At 37.6% G+C, this 11,810-nt stretch overlaps 1 long non-coding RNA gene across 1 annotated transcript; it reads right to left on the bottom strand.

Annotated features, from left to right (window-relative positions):
* Window positions 1-3,366: 3,366 nt before the first annotated feature.
* Window positions 3,367-5,637, bottom strand: LOC133310417 (uncharacterized). The gene is made up of 4 exons (XR_009751453.1): window positions 5,375-5,637; window positions 4,395-4,468; window positions 4,246-4,309; window positions 3,367-3,674 (listed from the first exon to the last, which is right to left on the bottom strand). It is a non-coding gene; the product is annotated as an uncharacterized LOC133310417 (long non-coding RNA).
* Window positions 5,638-11,810: the final 6,173 nt, after the last annotated feature.

The following is an 11,810-nucleotide window of genomic DNA, read 5'->3' as shown; positions in this document are numbered from 1 at the left end:
ATTTTTGCGTTAATCACATGGAAGAAGTCTCTCAATACAGTGGGTAACAACATGCACAGGTTTTAACCGCTTGAGCTCTTGCTGTCCTAGGGGCCCAGATGTAATAACCCACCGATCAGAGAATCCACCCATATAATCCATGCAGTAATGATAACCTACCACCTGCTGACTGTGTTCTATTAGTATTCCCAACGTTTCTTATTTGTGCACTTATGTAGATCAATTCAACTATAATAGCAGTCTACTCGGGATATATCTCATATTACTCGTATAACATAATAGTAGTCCGGGAACATAATCCGCACGGAGATGGCTACACACTCCGGGCACATAGGCCGCACAGAGATGGTAATATCAAGTCTCATAACGTGCACCCAGTGCACAGAGGAGTTCATATTTATATCACATCTGTATATAACGGCAAAACTGGTACTCCGTACACTCCAGATAATCCATAGTCCATTATCTCTTCCTTGCTTATTCTTCTCACAAATTATCTTCTCTTTTACTTTGACTATTCACTTGGCATAGTTCATAACATAATCTCTATTCCATGAATCCAGAATTTTCTCAAAGTTCTGTACACATCTCACATATACTTCCCATCACACAGGGATCTTCTAAGCATATTCGTCCTATCACAGAGGACTAATTTCACCTCAATCCGTGCACTGGAAAATTATATCAATCCTTGCACTAACACTTATACCCCAACTCATTAACTAATCTTATCATTTTTGTTTTGGCATTACACATTAGCTCTTTTGCTAAACACATAATTCCACACTTTATTGTAACTTAGTTCATACACTAATCACATGATTTCCCATCAGGTTGTACATTAGCTCATTCTCTAATCATACAATCTCTTCAGATACTTCCCATCATCGGGGATTTCATTCGGCCTCATTGTCCTTTTACAAAAAAATTTAATAATTTATCTCAACACGGATAATTAGGCGCTCAGGCCATCACAAGGTGTACATACATATATATGTATACTGGCACTTAGGCCATCACTGGATTATCATCCGTTTATTCATCAGAATAGGTATGTTGGCCATCAGGCCATTAGATATTATTCACAATGCATTACAACATCCACAAGTAACTAGGCCATTTTAAATTACGATATTCATTCTTTGAGATTTCCAAGGGACCTCCATCATGGATCAATCCTCTTATGCTTCATAACACCTGAATCTCTACATAGTAGCCATTTCCAAGGAGAATTCCACACATTAATGCACACATATAATCATATTTGTTTCCTTCATGGCATATCGGTCAAGCTAGACCATTATTCCGTTACAGACAATCATACTCTCAATGAACCTTGTTCAATGCCATCCATGGCGATTCTCTCAACTTCTTCCTTATACATATAATACATAATTAATTCATCTCGCCTATGTTTAATCAGCACTACCTCCTTATGAGTTTAAATCCCATATTTCAATATATCTCAATTTAACAATTGACCAGCATTATAATTTCAAGTGGTCAAATCCCATAGGATTAATCATCAATTATTCTATTTATTTCTCTGCATGAACCATCTCAATTTGTTTAAGTGTACATCATCCATCAAGGACTTATAACTTCTAGTCAACATAAAATATTCAAACTCATGCCTAAGCATATCTGTTCATCATTTTCAATAACCCAACAGGTTCTAATCTTCCACCTTGATGAAGTCCCTCCACCACGTCCACCTGGACATAATTGTTTTTTACTATACAACACATATACTTGGAAGCTTCACCAATACCTTTTCCATACTATGGACTCATCTCAATTATATATCTTTATTATTCATGGTACTACAAGGTTCATCCATGCAATACCGTACATATCATAGATTTGTTTACAACTTTCACTTACAATCCAGCTTTATAAATTTCATCTACAAGGTCAGACAAAACATTTAAGTATGTTTCCCTGAAGTCCTATAATATTCATATTTTACTTACTGCCATCTCTTGTCCATGAAGCAGTCAACACTGCATCCACAACATCAGGCTAAAGACTTACATTTGGTGCTCCACAGTTGCCACGTAGGCTTCTTACGATGACTACGCATGTAACACAAAGGAATGGGTTGATCAGACCCACACTAAGGAATCACATATGCAGTAATCAATAAGAATCTACATACAACTATGCAACACACAACACAACTATATATACATTATCAGAGTTCCCTAACAAAACTGCTCTGATACCATAAAATGTAACAGCCCGTTACGTACCGGTATTGTTAACATTAATTATGATATTAAGCGCAGTTACAATCACAGCAGTTCATTTATAAAACGCGAATAAATTTTTTTCCGATTATTACGCGAGCATTTAAAACATAAAAAGACGTAATAATTAAAAGCTGTGACCGTAACCGTAAACTCTTGCGGAAGACTTATTTAAACTATTTTTATCACTTACGTTACTTATTATAAGTTACTAAGGAGTTCCCATAAACTCACTTAGCCAATTTCCAACTTTACGTTTTTTACCAATTCGAACATGTTTCACTCTAAGTTTTTCTGCGACCAAACCGATCGCAACCAACCCTTCTTCTCAGATTATATCTTTGTGTTACTTAATTCCCTTTTTAACAAGCTAACATACGCTCAATTCGGAGCTCATTTGCTCCGGTTATCGCCGTTTGAAGTTGGATAAGCAATTAGCCCAAACAACCCCAAAAACAGCTCCAAACCACTCACATTGCTCGAATTACTGCACTCAATCCCCTCAACCAAGTACTCTCAAATTTTTATCCTACAAACTAGACATCTCAAACTTCATTTTGATATATCACACACTCAATTTGACTGAGAAACGAAGCGGGAATTAATTTCCCAAATCCGGTCCAGAATCTGCCTCAGGTGCAGTGGCACATGAGCAGTCCGCGTTTCTCTATTTTTTTCAGGCCGAAGATCAACCCAGATTTTTCTTAAATTTTGACACAAGGTAGAGGACATCTCAACCTTCAAAATGGCGTATGGAACGTCCCTAGGGGACCTCTATGGAGGGAGATATGCTCTCCCGAAGTTCACCTAAAATCTGCCAATTCTACAGAAAATTCGCCAGAGTTTCCTTTGTTTTTCCAATAATCCCAAAGTTGTAAAAGATCCTTTAACCTCAATTGTACCTAATAAACACATGATAATACAGCAATAATCCAATGGGTGGCACACACAAGGACCAACAATGCCTTGGGGCACTTACAACCCAATCCAGTTTATAGTTATTAAACATAGAGTCCATATTAATCATTCTTAAGTAGTTGCAATCACTAACACCTTTTTCATGCATATTTCCATCATACATATTATCATAACCTAAAACAGGCCTAAGGCCCTTCCATCATAGTTAGACATGCATCAATACTATTACAATATGGCTTTACAAATTACAACTTGAAACTAAAACTTCAAATTACATTCTTCTAAAATTTCAACTTAATTAAAAGACAACATAACCAAATACATCACTACTAGACTTAGGCAAAATGGCATGAACAAGATGCTAATGAAGCTACTAATAAATACAAATGACATGTTCATGCCTTAAGTCTAGCCTAGGCCACACGGCCAACAAAATGCAAAATAAGAAACGCTCCATCGCTCACTCTGCGGGCCTCTTGCCCGAGGCTCCTGCTCCACTGCTACCTCCTGAAATAAATGCCCCGAGACGGGGTGAGATATACGAATATATCTCAGTAACCAAGAGGTTCTGGAGAAAACTCCACCCAATGGTTCACTTCGATGCATATCAATAGAATACAACAACCACTTTGAAAACGGGGTATAGCAAGGGATTTAGAGAATGGGGAATATAAAGAAAACAAAATACGACGATACGGGATGGTAACCCCAATTCCACGTACGCCCTCGGCATATATAAGCCTATGGGTATCATCCAAGGTGTGTTCACAGAAACCACAACCATGATGCCCAAACCAACCAAAACGCCAAAGACATTCCTAGTGTGCTCCTACCCGGATCACACACCATGACCGCAGTCAACTGGAACTCCCTCCTGGAGACCTATCCAGCGGAAGTCCGAAAATGCCCGAAGGCTAATAAAACTGTCTACTGGCCAGAGACTCGGTACCGCAGTACCCATAGCAATAATGCATGCATGCTCATGTGTTCTATACTATTCATACACACTTCCTACCGTTGCCATCAACTGGCAAGGTGGAACAGAAAAGGGGAACAAGCCCCAGTACCAAGAGGTTACCTTAATTCGTGTTTCCACAAGCTCCGTAGCAGCTTATCCCTCAACTCGGTACACAGCGGAATGCCTACACAGAGGACATTCCCAATCACTCTCAGTTCAACCCATACATGTTAATTTATAATTACACATGCAATGAACCAATTTCTTACCTCAATCCACTTGGTCCCGGACCAAGGGCAATTCACTGATTCAAGATTCGGGATTCAGGTCGATGTACGGCAACCTATACAATAACGTACATCCATCAGTACTCGTCAAATAGTATCAAAACGCAAAAACACAAAAATCCTCCCCATCTTCCCTTGATGGTTCGGCCATTGTAGTGTAAATGTGAGATTTATTTTTCTAAATTTTCTTTCTCATTTTGTTACGTCTCATTAGGTTGTCAATAAGCCAATTCAAGTGCCGGTTCGTCATTTTCGCGTCGGATTACATCAGGAAGCGAAAACCGCAAAATCCCCCCTTTTTCCCTTGGAGGTTCGGCCATATAGGTGTTAATTGGGGATTTATTTTTCTAAATTTTCTTTCTCATTATAGTACCCATCCTTGGGTTGCCATAAGGCCATTTCAACTGTCGTTTCGCCGTTTTATGTCTTTTAAGCATCGTTTCGCTAAATATTTCGCTCTAGGTTCATTTATGCCAACTAAACCACTTATTATTTTTCCATTGATTCTAACACTTGCCAATCACAACACAACCCATCTAAGCACTATATAACTACACAAATCATCATCCAAATCATTTTTCATCATCAATTCACTCATTTTTCCTCAAAGGTTCGAATCTTGCCCTATGACATTCCAAAGAATTTCCATTCAATTTTAATCACTCCAACCTTCACACAACCTATCATATCATCATACCATCATGCCACAATTCATCAAACAAGTCTCAACACCAAAATTCACAAGTCCAAAATCATGATCATCAAATTTTTCTAAGTTAAATTCATCAATTTTCACCAATAAATTTCATCGCATTTCTAGCTTTAATACATCATTCTAACACATTATCATCTAATACACATTTTCAAATTGAGCTCTCTAACGTCACTATTCATCATATCAAAGTTTAGGTTTTCAAAATCAAATCATCACCATCAACCATTTAAAATGCAAGAACACTCACCCAAATGGAAGGTACAAGGCTCCTCCTAACTATACTCCACCATTGGAGCACTTGGAAGCTCCAAGAACACAAAATTCCTCACCAAAACCGCAGCTGTAAATGGCCAAGATCTCCTCACACACGCGATTTCAAGGCTCAAGAGTGGTACCAATGTGTTTAGGAGGTGTTTTCCAACAAGTTTCAAGACAAAAATCGTTGGATTCGGTGGAGATTTGACCAAGTTATGGAAGAAAGAAAGCTTGAGCAATTCTTGGCCATGGAGGGGCTGCTGCACGCGGGAGAGAAGAGAGGGAGGAGAGAGAAAGTGTGAAAAAAAGGTGAGTTTGACTCACTTAAGTCACAGGCGGGTCCCACACGCGTTTTAACTTTAATCAATCACCTAATTTCAACCACAAATTCATGACCTACATATTTTTCTTGTTCATGTCATATTTTTGTTTCCCAAAAATACTGATAAAATTTTCACGCTTATCGGTACAATTATACCGCAGTATTTTTACACCGGAAAATCACTATTCATCAATTTTTCCCAAAATGACTCAATTCCATCAAATTTCATCAAAATCATATTTCCTAACTCAAAAAAACATTTACAACTCATATTTGAAACCTAGAGCTCAAAACTCAATCGGCACGTTTTACGGTGCAATCGTACCGCGGTATTTTTACCCGCGAAAAACACTATTCACTGATTTTTCTGAAACTTGCCTGTCCACTCAATTTTTCGTTCTGAACCCATTTCCAGGGTTATTTTTACCATCTGAGACCTTCTACTCAATTTTTATCTTCCTAGGGTTGCGTGTTGGCTAATTACCGTTTTGCCCTTTCTTTGTATTTTGGCCTAATCTTTTGGATTTTCACTAATCCATCACTTGATTGCTCACTTAATATTTTAATTACTTGATTTAAAATTGTGAGGTGTTATAGATTGATTCCCCAAGAAAGATACATGAAAAATATGAGTTTAGGAAATTGCCTAGAAGAGGGGGCTTAAGCCTGCAAATGGAGGCTTAAGCCTGCTCAGGGGGCTTAAGCGCCCATGAGGGGGCTTAAGCGCCCTGATGCACCTGTGAAGACCAAAAGCTTTCTGCCGCCTGGGGCTTTAGCGCCCAAAATGGGGGCTTAAGCGCCCAGGTAGCGCGCTTAAGCGCCCTGGAGCGAGCTTAAGCGCCCTTGGTGGCTAAAAAATGTAAATTCCCTCTGTCTGTGGGCGCTTAAGCGCCCTGGAGCGCGCTTAAGCGCCCTGCCCGCGTAGTTTTTCAGCATACACCTGAGTTAGTAAAATTGTCATAACTTGAGCTACAGAGCTCCAAATGAGGAGCGGTTTGAAACCACGCGTAGCTAACGAAGAAATCTACAATATAGTAGAAGTTGGGAAATAAATAAGAAGTAAATTAATGGTTTAAAAATGGAATAATAACATGATGTTAAGCTTGGTTTATCTGATTCCGCAAAGTAATATGGTTATGATCACGCAATTGGGCATTATAAATTTGGCATGTTTTAAAATGAAAAATTTAACCGGATTTTAATTGAACCCATGTGATTGTAACTGCGCTTAATATCATAATGCGTTGTTAACAAACCGGTTCTAGAACGGGGTGTTACAGTTTGTGTTAAAGGTTTTAACCCGATTCTAAATTCTTGTCGTGTTTGTGCTGAGTGCATTTTTGTGTCGAAAGTTCTAACGCGATTTTAAATTCTTGTCATGTTCGTATTGAGTGTATTCATATTTGTGTTGACCTGAATTGCCACCCGTAATTGCAACTCACCCAAATTGTGAATATATATTTTCAAATAAAGGCTAGGTGATAACCTCTTTATTCGTTTGACAAAAGTTTAAATAATAAGTTATTATTACCTACTTTGATTCGAACTTACTCAGCCAGTCTAACCAGAAACCGGACCCCTAACCAGTGCTGATTTTTAACTCAAACTGTGTTGTTTCTAAGAGGGGTTGAAGCTTTGACCTAATGGCGAGACAATATCAACTTTTTTTTAGTCTCCTTAACCGGTTCATCCTTCAGACTAGTCGATTTGAGCACTGCCGGACCCTACAAAGGGGAGAAACTTTCCAAGATTATTTTTTGCATTCCCAGGCCTCGAACACAATATCTTTGATTAAGGTACACAAGCTCTTTACCACTTGTGTCGTTGCTGTTTGGTGAGAAAATATCAACTTTACCCACTAAGCCAATGTAACTTATTAGGTAGAATAATAATATTATTATATTAATTAAATACTCCTGTATGAATTTAATATTACTGGTTTAACTAGTGATTCGTTGGTGAAATTCGTAACCCATCAACCCAACTGAGACAATGACCGGTCCAGATTTAATAATATTGCTTTAAACACTATTATATTTTAGAGTTGCTGCATTATTCCAGCAAGCAAGTAGTGTTGTAAACTTAATAAATCTTATAGGGGTTTAATTTTTCTGTAGTTACTGCAGAAAAATTGTCTGCCAAACACTGTGCACTCCGATTTTAAATCTAAACAAAAATAGAGTTTGTTTAAAAAGTTACACTATATACTCCTAAGAATGCATAGTGTGTGACAGATACAAAAATTTACAGCAACTACAAAAATGTTTGTCTCATCTTACATATATTATTATTTAAGTTATTATTATTAAATATATCATTTTTACTAGTTATAATAATGTGTCAATCATACTGGTGAGATAATCTCACTTTTTTCTCTTTCACAAATTAACCTCTGTCACTTGGCCCCTAAATACTTTGGCTTCTCACTTCTTATTTAACGCTAGTGAATAGTTTAAACATCGCAATTTATCTTCTCCTTTTACTAGTTTGCAAAGCTTTTTGATGGTCAATCAAAGTAAATAAAATCCAATATGATAGGCCAGCTAAAGCTGTTCCTTTCACCATTAATTTATTCATTTTAACTTTCTTTATATATATATATATATATATATATATATATATATATATATATATATATATATGGATCAGGATCATTTTACACCAGTGTTAGTTACACTTTCAATCTTATCTGTTGATCTCACTTATATCTAAGGGCTCTAATTTTTTAGTAAACACTAGTGTAAGAATTTCCTGCCCCTATATATATATATATATATATATATATATATATATGGGATTTACATTTCTAGTTGTTGTATGTGCAGCAATCAAATACTTGCCATATATATATGCGAAAGGATTAAATGTGGGGAATCATACCCATACACTTGTCGTTTTTGTACGTAAAGTGGCTGCAGAAATTATTTTACCTATATATATAGGGGAAGGATATACTTACCACCAAAAAAGTTTACCACATTTACAACTAACCTAATCACCGTTGATTTTCGTCAATCTAACCGTTATAATTTATTGGAAATTTTTGGGTTTCATTTATTAATTAATTATTAATTTCCAATAAATTATAACTGTTAGATTGTCGGAAATCAACGGTGATAAAAAATTTTGATGGTAAGTATATCCTACCCCATATATATATATATATATATATATATATATATATATATATATATATATAATCAAGTATCATTGTTCAACTCCCTCCAACCTTGTTCTCGAAATACGACTCTAGAACTAACTCTTCATTGGAACAGATGATGCATTGAATAATTGTCATCGAAAAGAGGATAAGATTAATATCTCGTTGAGGCTTAGTGCGAAAAGGTGAAAGCCTCTAGCCCCAAAGAGTTTTGTGAAGGTTCGAATTCAAGACCCAATACGTGGGACACACTTCGCTACCAAGTGTGCCACCCCTGAGGTTATTCATTTCAACATTCTAACTTGCGCAAAAATACATACACACACAAACATACTGTTACGATGCGTAGATCCCATAGGATTAAGAGAAGTTCAATCCGTTTGGATGACTATGTAGCATAAGGTCATATGATGTAATTGATTAGTTAGACAGCTGTTAGGTAGTTAGTGGTAAAGGGACAGGTGTCATACAAAGTTAGTGGTAAAGGGACAGGTGTAATACATATATGAATGTATGATTGTTTCAGACTCAATTGAATAATAAACTAGAATTTTTCCTTTATTTCCACTCTATTTTCTCTCGTTTTCTCTAATTCCTCTGCCACATTAGGATCCATATCCTAATATTGGTGCTTTCATCCTTGAACACGCAAAGCTTGAAGACTCATATAGATCTACAATGCGGATTCAGGAGTTAGCAGAGGAATTCACCTCGTTCCAACAGCACATGGACAACAACATTGAAGAGATTCGTCTTCAAGCTTTCGATACCCAAAATCAGATCTCCTTGTTGGTGACTCAAATGCAGCAGCTCCAAGAAGCATTCTTGTCACGACCACCGCTGGGAAGGAACTCTCCGATGGTTCAACCAGTTTTTCACGATGAGTCCACCTCTTCACAACAACCCACGAATCTAAATAACCTTTTTGAGCATCGTTCACTGCTTAAGGGGGTGCGTATGGAGATACCCATTTTCAACGGCACAGAACCAAATGTTTGGGTTTTTAAGGCTGAGCTTTTCTTTCATTTACAACATATCCCCGAAGAATCCAAAGTCCCTTTGGCTGGAATTCGAATGGAAGGCATGGTAGCTACATGGTTCCAGTGGATGTTTAAGGGTGGCATTATCAACACTTGGAAATTTTTCATCATTGCCTTGCGTCAAAGATTTGGCACTTCAGCCGTTGTAAACCTGAAGGGTGCCCTATCCAAGTTAACCCAGACATCGACGCTTAGGGATTACGTTCAACGCTTCGAATCCTTGGTCAATCAAGTTCCTGAGTTAGATGACGACCTGCTTATGAATTTTTTCATATCGCGTTTACAAGCAGAATTAAGGAGCGCAGTCCAATTGAGAACACCCATAACCCTTCATCATGTTGTACAATTAGCTATGGCTTACGATGATCACCATGGTGAACTTAGAGCTTCTTTTTCTGGGGGCACAAAGAAGTTTGTATCTCGCACTCCAATTGCTCTTGAAAATTCCCCTCAATCAGTTACTCCTGTTAATCACAATCAACTGTTGGCTCTACCTTCTAACTCAAACATTAAGCGTTTCTCCCACGCTGAATTAGCAAAAAAAGGGAATTGGGTCAGTGCAAGAAGTGAACCAAGCAACATAGCTGCAAAGCCAAGTTTATGTTGCTGATAGGTGACGAAGAATGCTTGGAGTCAAACCTTGATGAGGAATAAATTTTTTGGCAAATTGATCAACCCACTACTGCACCAATGGATGCCTCCTTGCATTCTTTATGTGCGAATGAGCTTCAACATGCCCTGACTTTTATGACAAGTTTGGAAGGTAAGACTGTCTCTATTTTGGTAGATTCCAGAAGTACCCACAATTTTTTGCAGAAAAATTTAGCATTGCAACTTAAATTGCCTATGATTCGTGTAAGAACCTGCACCGTTAATTAAGATATTTAATTAATTAATTATGTAAAATTAGGAAATGATTCCATAATTGACCCTAATAATTATTAAGAGGCTTTAATAATTATGGTAATTGATTAAGAAGACTGAAAGTCGCTTTTCGGAAGAAAAGTGCAGATACCGGTTCTGCTAGTCGGTATAAATGCGTACCGAAAAAGTATCCCGGAAATTAATGCAAGTGCATGATAATTACTAGAATAATATATAGGACTTGTAAAACGAGTTTCAAGTCCAAATAATGAGAACTGGTGCTAGAAACTTGGACCTAAACCCTAGGCACTCAGCTTTGTCTACGTGACTTGGTGGCTGACTTGCACCTTATACACTGTTCCATTGCCTTCCCTTCCATTTCTTGAGCAAGCATTCACCTTTGATGCTTGTTCTTCCATTTAAACACTTGGTGAGGGTGAAGGTTGGCCTTGGGACTGCATTGTAGTGTTGTTTCTGAGTTAGAGAACCTGTGTGAGGGAGTTTGAAGAGCTGTGTTTTCTGTTCTTGAGGGGTGTGACCTTTTGTTGGCATTTTGATGCTCTAAGGTGCCTTCTTGTTGAGTGAAAAACCTACTCTTGAGGGTGTCATTTTCGTGCATCATGTTGAGTCAGCTTTGAGTGGCTGTTGTGAGCTCCAAGAGCATCTCCATCCTCTGTTTTTGAGTTGTGGTATGATCACCAACCTTTAACTAGAGTTTTAAGGCTTAAAAATGTAAGCTTGATGCATGTTAAGGTTAAAAGATGATAACTTGTTGTTGGGTAAGGCTTAACACACCTAGAAATGCATGATTAGGTGTATAAAATCGGTAAAAATAGAACCTTTAAGGGATATCTTCACGAAAATGCAGAAACTGCATTCTGCCATGAAATATCCGGATATCTGCCCGTGGAATATCCGGATATTGGATATCCGGATATGATATCCGGATATGTGATATCCGGATATGGGGTTCTGGGATATCTGGATATTGGATATCCGGATATGTGAATCTGTATATCCGGATATTGCATATCCGGATATG

Source organism: Gastrolobium bilobum, unplaced genomic scaffold, assembly GCF_033153095.1.
Source record: "Gastrolobium bilobum isolate Gb01-03AN ecotype WA unplaced genomic scaffold, APGP_CSIRO_Gbil_v1 utg20292, whole genome shotgun sequence".
Taxonomy (NCBI): Eukaryota; Viridiplantae; Streptophyta; class Magnoliopsida; order Fabales; family Fabaceae; genus Gastrolobium; species Gastrolobium bilobum.
The sequence above is the reverse complement of the archived record's forward strand: the minus strand, read 5'-3'. Positions and strand labels throughout refer to the sequence as shown.